Below are 9,492 nucleotides of genomic sequence, written 5' to 3' on the forward strand. Positions count from 1 at the left end.
TATTAATTTAAAAAATAAAAATAAATCTCGTCTACTATATTCATTTGCGTTGATGATGAGACCTCCAGTCACCCAATTGGTTAATTTGAGCTCCGTCACCCTCATATCTACCTTAGTACTGGATAACGCCAGCTCACCAAGCGTATCGGAAACACAGTGGCACTAGCGATGTCCGGATAACAGTGATGACTGGTCACTGGAAGTATTTTTCGACAAAAAAAAAAGCAAACATAACAGATAAGAAATGGCAAACCTATAATTTATAATAATAATAACTGAAATATATGACTAAATAAATAACTAAAGAGCATGTATTATATGCTATGATATGTTATTTATATCCATTTCTAGCTTTAAATTAGAAATGGAGAATTTTTCTCTTATCTAATCTCGGTGGTAACTTAGTACTTACTTAGTTGGCTATCACAGACGTGAGTCGTCCTTGGCCGCCGAGTAGCCTTCGCCAGTCAGCCCGATTAGTTGCTTGCTGTAGCCCCTAAATCGTTGGTCACCTGATCTTTCCATTGAAAATGCGGGCATCCTCTACTGCATTTTCCACCTTTGGGTACCGAATCAATTACCTTTCTTTCTTCCATTCACATGACATGGCCAAGCCAGCGAAACCTCTTAATTTTTTTGCGCTTAACTATGTCAATGTCGCGGTATAGTTCATACAGCTCATCATTCTATCTAATTCGACACTCGTGGGCAATGCGTAAGGGACCATAAATCTTCCGAAGAACTTTTCTCTCGAATGCTCCTAACGCCTTCTCATCACTGTTGGTAATTGTCCACGCTTCGGTACCATACAGCAAAGCAGGTATGATGAGAGATTAGTTTAGCGTGATTTTTGTTTCCGAGAAAGGGTTTTATTTCTCAATTGCTTACTTAGCCCGAAATAACATATGTCGACAAGAGTGATTCTTCGTTGAATCTCTATTTTGGCGTCATTTTTGGTATTTAAGCTGGTTCCCAAATAAAAAAAGTTCACCACACCTTCGAACTTATAATTGTCACCAGTGACGAGATATTATTGACTGTTAACACCTTTGGATTCTAATGACGCTTATGAGTAACTTACTTACTTATGTGGCTATAATAATCGGTTACCGAGTTTTATCCTGACGTAGCATGTCTCTGCAGACGACAGCAAAGGCAGATGTAACAACCCGATTGCTACCCCCAATGATGTCAATGTCGTCTGCGTAGGCAAGGTGCTGGACACATTTGTAAAATATTGTACCATTACGATGAACACCTGCCCTGCGCATGATCACTTCCATGACGAAATTGATGTGATTATATGACAAGGGAACACCTTGTCTGAAGCCTCGCATGATATGTAAACATTCGGAGAGGCTCGATCATGCCTTGTAACTACGGAAATTGTCTACCGTCATTCTTCAAAGTTACTTTGCAGGGATACCGACCCTAGACATTGCGGCGCAAACGGTATACCTTATGAAGCTATCAAATGCTGCTTTTTAATCAACAAAAAGGTAGTGGAATGTCGACGTTATGCTCATGGGTTTTTTTCAGGATTTGTCAAAGTGTGGACATTTGGTCAATGGTAAAGCGACCAAGTCAAAAACCACACTGATAAGATCTAATCAGTGCAGTGGCATGTGGCTTTAACCCTACATAGTACAGTTGAAGGGACCTTGTACGCGACAGGTATTAAGCTAATCCCGCTATAGTTAGCGCAAATCGTCTTGTCATAAACAGGATAAAGGGTACTAAGATTCCAACCACCCTATCAGCCTATCGCCGCCGGCCTTGAACAATTCCACAGGTACACCATCTGAACCTGTCGCTTTGCCGTTCTTTAGTCGCTGTATAACAACACGCACTTCGTTATGGCTAGGTGGTGGAATTTCAATAATATCATTTTCGATTGTGGACTCTGAAAACATTTTTCCAAAGGCTGAATTAATATTATAATTGCCAGATAGTAGTTTGAAGAAATGAGATATAAACAACAAAAAGTAAACATATAATAAAATCTTTATTCTTATTAATGGAATATCTAATTGATATATAAAATGTCTATAAATGATGTGTGATATGTTATTAAGTGAAGTTTATAAAAATTTGTAAAAATTCCGTCAGCTGCATAAATGAGCTCATTATAATGTGAATGTTCAGTCATTAATATAAATGAGCAATTGCCTAAATGAGGCAGTGTGAATGTATAATTCTAGAACGGAGCAATATGGATAGGGACTGTTTAAAGTTTTTTTTTTTTGTAATTAAGAACTCATTGCATTTATTTGCAGAACTTGACTATTTACAATTGGTTATTTTATATAAAAATATAATTTTTGATTATATTAACAAAACACTGTACATTATGACAATGACAAATTAATTTTTTCATTTCGTTTATATTTCTGTAGAAACTTGCTTATTTTCTAAATATGAAAAGAAAATTTTATATGTTAGCATAATGTCATGCGTACCGCAAATGACTTAACTGAACACCCATTGGAGTAGGAAGCCAAGCATCAGCTGCTAAACGGAACTCATATGTGGCATAGTAGACCAAAGTGCAGCAACTTTAATACGCTTCGGGTTGAATGATGACTCTGTTGGTGTAGCTGAGCGCAGAACTAGTATCCTTCTTCCTGACACAACAGCAAAACTGCACTCTAACAACTTTCAACAGTAATTTTTACTACTCTGCTTTCCATGGAAGGCACTGCTGTGAAAGACACAAGTACTGTTGATTTTGGTGCTCCAGAACTAAATTGCAATTGTTGCTGCCAACATAAATCAAGTGTGTTTGTTTGTAGTGCATAATCAGCAGCACTTTGGTATATATTTGGTTTGACTTTAACGATTTTGTATCTTTACAGACTTTTCATTTTAGCACCACAGCAGTGTCCTTCAGTGCGAGAAAATTTTACATGATTTCACACTCTCCGAACTATACTTAAGCACGCGCTGGGAAATGGAAATTTAGTCATGCATCAAACTGGGAAAAAATCATGAAGCTATACGAACAAATTTACTCACTAATTTGATGCATTTCAACAACAAATGTGCAAAGATTTAGTATTTAAACAATAGTTTTAATAATAGTAGAAAATTGAGAGAATATATGTAAATATACAATTAATTATAAATTCACTTTTTTAAAATTTATACTAAAGAACGTAAATACACTATATAATCTAATAGCATATTCACACTATCTGATTGAGACGGTTTTGCTCATTAACGCCGCTAATGAGAATGATTTACCATACAAATATCTTTCATATACCAAGTGTACCGGTATGAAATGAGCGTTTGTCATGGAGCAGAATTACCTTGCCGTGTCTTCTGGCCCATTCTGGTCGTTTCTCGAGCAATGCATGGTTCAAATTTATCATTTGTTGTTCATAGCGACCAGCATTGACGGTTTCACCAGGTTTTAGGAGCTCGTGGTACATCACACCTTTCTGGTCCCACCAAACACACAGCATTGTCTTCTTGCCGAATCGATCTGGTTTTGCAGTCGATGTTGATGGTTGCCCCGGATTAACCCATGATTTTTTCCGTTTAGGATTATTAAAATAAATCCATTTTTCATCGCCAGTAACAATCCGATGCAAAACCGATTTTCTTTCGTGTCTTTGAAGCAAAATTTCATCAAGTTTTTTTTCGGTTTTCCATCTGTCTTTCATTCAATTCATGTGGCACCTATTTTCCACACTTTTTATCTTTCCCATAGCTTTTAAACGGTCAGAAATTGTTTGTTGTGCAACATTTAACATTTCTGCCATTGCTTTTGATCCAAAGTGTCATCACCATCCAATATCGTTTGCAATTCGGCGTCTTCAAACTTTTTTGGCGGTCTTCCACGTTCTTCATTTCTCACAACAAAATCATTATTTCTGAACCGTTGAAACCATCTTTTGCATATTGCTTCTGATAAAGCATGATCACCATATGCCTCGACAAGCATTCGATGCGACTCTGCACCACTTTTCTTCAAATGAAAACAAAAAATTAATGCTTTCCGCACATTATCACTTTCTGGTACAAAATGCGACATTTTTAACACGATGAAAAAATATGATGTTGTCTGTTCAATGACTTGATGTATACTAAATATATTTCACATATGTCATAGCAAACAAACAAAAAGAAATAAAGGCTCGTTCACAACAAATGTTCCCTGTCGGAACATTTGTATCTTAACGCTCATTTCATACCGGTACACCTAATAAATTAGCTCATTATCAATGAATCAGAAAGATCATTTATGGCGGAAAATGTCGAATGCATCACTTAAAAACAAATTTCCCACAAAGTAATATACCTAAATTTGAAAGTGTCATGTTTTATATTTGAGATGTAAACAAACAACAAAGGCACTGAGGAAGTAAATATTTAAAAATCTTTGTTTTTATTTTATATATATATAATTAAATATATGATTGATATATAAAATGTATATAAATGATTTAATATATCAATAATATGTTAATTTTTTTTTGTGATATATTATTAAGCGAAGGTTTTAAAAGTTATATCAGCTACATAAATGAGCTGATTATAATATGAACGTTTTTTCATTAATATAAATGAATAAGTGCCTAAATAAGGTAGTGTGAATGTACTATAACTTTAGAAATTATGCTGAACATTAGAAATATGGCATACCTTTTGATAGTTTCAAATTTATCTACACATTCACTTACTTTTCTATTTATATATAATTACAAAATTGATAACAACAGTGATTTGTAAACTGACACTCCCATTTAGAACATAGAGTGCAAATCTTCTGAGGCTTGTTTGCGACTCAACACAATCCGATGTATACCATCGACACATATATTGTTTTAGAAGACATTATATTTCTAGGGATGACTGCCTATTAGATAAGATAAGATTTTAAACGGGTTTGGAACTTGTCACCACTGCACTGTATCGTTTGAGAATTATTGTAACTAACCCACTTTAATTCCATAGATAAGTAGCAGTTAAAAATGCCATTATGTCCTCTCGAGATATGTTGCCTAATTCCATTATAAGTGGATAGGTAGTTGATAAGTTTGCCAAGTCTATCACAGTGACACAAAATGTGTTCTGCTGTGTCCATTTCTTCGTAACAAAGTCTGCAGCTATAGTCTCTTGAAATACCAAGGTTCAGTAGATGCTTTTTTCCTCCGAAATGCCCAGTGAGAAACCCTAGAACAAGTTGGATTCCTTTTCTGTTCAGCATTATAAGCTCCATAGTTCTGGATTTTGATCGATTCGACATGAACTTTTTAGCTTGTTTGCAGTCAATTGCATTATCTCAATGAGTCTGAGCTGTTCATTCCAGACATTCATAAATTTTGAATTTGAAGGACGGCAAAATAGTTGTGGCCCAATATAATATGAGACCGCCCCTTTTCTAGATAGTTGATCTGCTTTCTCGTTTCCCTCAAATCCACTGTGTCCTGCGATCCTGAATGGATTTAATGACCCTATTTCTTAAAACATTACTAATCCGTGTAAATGTCGTACTATCGACTCCTCTGTCATGAATGCATCTTTCGATATATGAATTCACTGTACTATTTAACGTTCACTCAATATCAAGGAAACAGCCCACCGCAAATTCTTTGCGGTGTACAGAGTCTTGTATTTTATTAGTGAGACTGAGTAAAGTATGTGTGGTGGATCGTAAACTATCCCGAGAACCCAGTAAGTGTGCTGTTAGAAGGTTTCTTTTTTTTTTTTTAACGAGGACTCAAAAGGATCGAAAGCTTAAGTCAGTGCGAAACGTTAATCCGCTAAAAACATGTCCTCATGTCCGGACGGAGAGTCCCTTTTGGAACTACCGTTGGTATTACCTCAGAAAGGCGTCCTGAGCATCAGCTGAAATCGTTACTTATGTCGTCTGAGTTCGTTTGTGTCCTATTTCTAGAGGTGAGACCTCTCTTGTGGCGTGTTCGGTGCACGAAGTCGTTCAATGGCTCTAAGTTGAGTCATGATCCTCGTAGCAGCGGTCGATATCAATCGACATGTATCCGGCGAGTTAATCATCTTCAAAATTAAATTTTTCGGGCAGATGGCCTCGCCAATAGCTTCACTCATCTCTGCTCTGGTTTCGTCGAAACATGGACAAGAGAAGAGAACGTGCTTTGCATCCTCAATGACCCCTTCACAGCTGGGACAAAACGGATCTTCTTTCTGTTTGATGCGATAAAGATACTGTTTAAAGAGTCCATGTCCATTTAGGATCTGAGTAAGATAAAAATCAACCTCACCATGCGTCCTGTGTACCCATGCATAAAGATTTGGAATCAGGATATGTGTCCACCTCCCTTTCATGGAGTCATTCCACCGCTGTTGCCATGTGAGCATGGTAGAGCTGCGTGCCTCATCCTTCAGCAATGTACTGTGCCAGATCTCTCCCAGTTCATAGGCCAGCATATTGAGTGGCGGCATACCTACTATAACACATGCAGCATCATCCGATACAGTGCGAAAAGCACTGATTACTTTTTGCGCCCACATAGGAGCTGCATACAATATTACCGAGCTGGTGACTCTTGCCAAGAGTTTACGCTTAGTGGGTCGTATACCTGAGGTGTTTGCCATGAGTCGTGACAGGGCAACAGTGACTTGCCGCCTTCTCATTTAGCGCCCATAGATAGTCTCTAAAAGTAATCCTATTATCTATGAGAACCCCCACGTACCGTAGGGATGCCTTCGAGGTAATTTCGAAACCACCGTTTAAAAACGAGAAGACTTCTCGTTTTTTTCGTGTACTGAGTAGCACTGCTTCCGTCTTTTGAACCGCCAGTTGGAGTCCGTTTTCGCAAAGCAAACTGGTTACCTTAGCAACAGCTGTTGAGCACCGCTCCGTGATTTCCTCTATCGTATTCGCAACGACAACGAGTGCAAGGTCATCAGCGTAGACCACGCTTATACAAGTCTCTGGAAGGATGACTTTAAATACACCATCGTACATCGCATTCCACAGAGCAGGCCCAAGTACGGAGCCTTGCGGAACACCGTGTACGGAACCGTGTACTGCTTGATTCCATCGTCTGTCTGAACCTGAAGCCATCTACCGCTAAAGTAGTTGCACACAATTCTCCTGAGGTACCATGGGGCGCCTAATTCGTTTAGTGCTTGTGAATTCTTCGACCAATTAGCTGTGTTGAAGGCGTTTTTGACATCTAAAGTCACCACCGCACAGTACTCTTTGGTACCTTCTTTCCATCGTTCACCGCTAGTGGCCACGCGGACTATTTTGACAACTATGTCAATGGCGTGAAGCGTGAACTTGCCACTTCGAAAACCACTTCGGAAAGTCTCTGGCGTTCCAGAGACTCGTGCAAGCGGTTGACCGTGACAGATTCAAGGGTTTACCCGAGTTCATCCAATAAGCATATTGGTCGGTATGCTGTTGGATCCTGCGGTTCTTTTCCCGGTTTAGGAAGCAGGAGGCTTGGAAAAACTCCTTCCTCCAGACATTTGGTAAACAAGCTTGGGAATACGTTTAGATTAATTGCCGCAATTACAGCAACACTAGGAATGCCGTCTGGGTCAGGAGCCTTGTTGTTTTCCATACGCTTCATAGAAGCATTTATCTCATTAAATGTGACCTGTGATATTGTAACCAAGTGAGGTCCGGGATCGAAGAAAAACACCCTGTCGTCTGTCGAAGGAAACAGAGTAGTAACTATACGGTCATTTACCAGCGGATCCATAGGTTGAGGTGCTCTATTGCCCCGAATCGAGCACATTACCACCTTATAGGCGTTCCCCCAGGGGTCAGCTTCAAGACTCTGACATAATTCCCTGAAAGAACGTCGCTTGCTCTGCTTAATCTTCTTCTTCAAGGCCTTGCGGCATTCTGTGTAGTTGTCGTGAAACTGTTGCCAATTTTCGCTGTTACGGTTTCGTTGAGCAACGCGCCATGCTCTGTTGCAGTCGCCTCTCAAGCGAGTGATCTCTTCAGTCCAACAGTTGGCTGGTTTTTTAGCTGGTCTACATGACGTACGGGGCATTTCCGCGTCGCATGCTGCAATTACTTTGGACGTCATCGTCTGCGCCATTGTTATTGTTCCAGACCAGTTTTAGATATCCTCATCGAACAGTCGATGTTTCCATCTACGTTTCAAGCAGACATTTCTAATGCGCACTGGTGGTGCGCAGAATTCGACGATAATAACGCGACGATCGCTGTGCTTCTGTTAGAAGTATTAGTGACCCGTTGCAGTTATTGGTGTAAAAGTCATCTGGTCGTTTTAGAAGCCCAATGGGGCTAAAGTGGTTTTTCGATACAACTCTGTTGATTTTAGCGCGATTTTTCCCCTTTTTATTGTTGGCGGTGGAGGCATTCTTAAAGGTATCCTAGTCAGCATTGGTTTAAGCCTTGTTATAGAGTCTCCAGGATTCGACTCTCAGCTTGGCTAATTTTTTGTTCCACCATGGTGCACTTCTGTTATCGGTCTTAGTTTTTACCGGACAGGTCTCATGGTAGCTAATTAAAATAGATGTGCCCAAAGCAGCTATTTGTAAGTCATGAATGTTACTCATCGTATGTTTGTTAATGCTTAGGTTGGCCAAGAGTTCGTCTGTAAATCGATCCCATTCTATGGCCCTATACGATTCCGTTACTTTCATATTTAGATCAATATCAAATCTTATCTGACGATGATCAGACATGGATGATCCTGCTGAAACATTTCAGACTTTTATAAGATGTTTCATGAGTAGTGTAGCTACGGTGATGTCTAATACCTTTTTCCCTGATTCTGTTTAAAAAGTGGATGGTGTGCATAAGCGTCACTTTCAACGACAAGTTACTTCTTGGTTTTTGCACTGTACTCCACTAGTCCTTTCAACGATAAAAAGTCCAGGTCTTGGAAGTCTCCAGGTAGGTAAGATGAGCAAACAATAAGCTCTGTCTTTCTTTCTGGGGTGTCCACAGATGTTATAACATAGCTGCTACATGATACTGTGGAATAATGAAAGTTTTTTTTACCAACTCTTACCAAAATACAAGCGCGACGTTGACCATGGATGGCATGATTTCACAGTAACTTATCTTTCAATCTCGTTATCTGATTCTCATTGGCATATGACTCCTGGATAAAGGCAAATTCAATCTTTTCAGGTATGAGGTGCTGTGTCAAAACTACCGTAGCAGCTTTCACAGCACCTCATCATTTTTATTTTTCTCGTTCCTTGTCGTTCTGCATCCACTTAGGCAATTTTGTCCAATGAGTGGGTGCTTTCTGTCGAAGAAATTTGGAAGCTAGTTTCATTGACCCTTGCTGCTGGTCTTCGCCTTAGAGATCGGTTTACTACCATACTGCTTGGAGGGGTTGGATCCTGTGCTATCCCGTGTAACATGTACTTTGTCACTTAGCCTATCTGCTTGTGCTTTTGAGATATTAGGTCTTTTATTTAGATGAGGCCTCTTGGATGGCGGCACCTGTGACTAAAACTCATTGGGGTTCTCTGTCGCTAGTGGCTTTTTTGTCGTCAGTCCTT

This window comes from Teleopsis dalmanni, chromosome 2, assembly GCF_002237135.1.
Source record: "Teleopsis dalmanni isolate 2A chromosome 2, ASM223713v2, whole genome shotgun sequence".
NCBI classification, from domain to species: domain Eukaryota; kingdom Metazoa; phylum Arthropoda; class Insecta; order Diptera; family Diopsidae; genus Teleopsis; species Teleopsis dalmanni.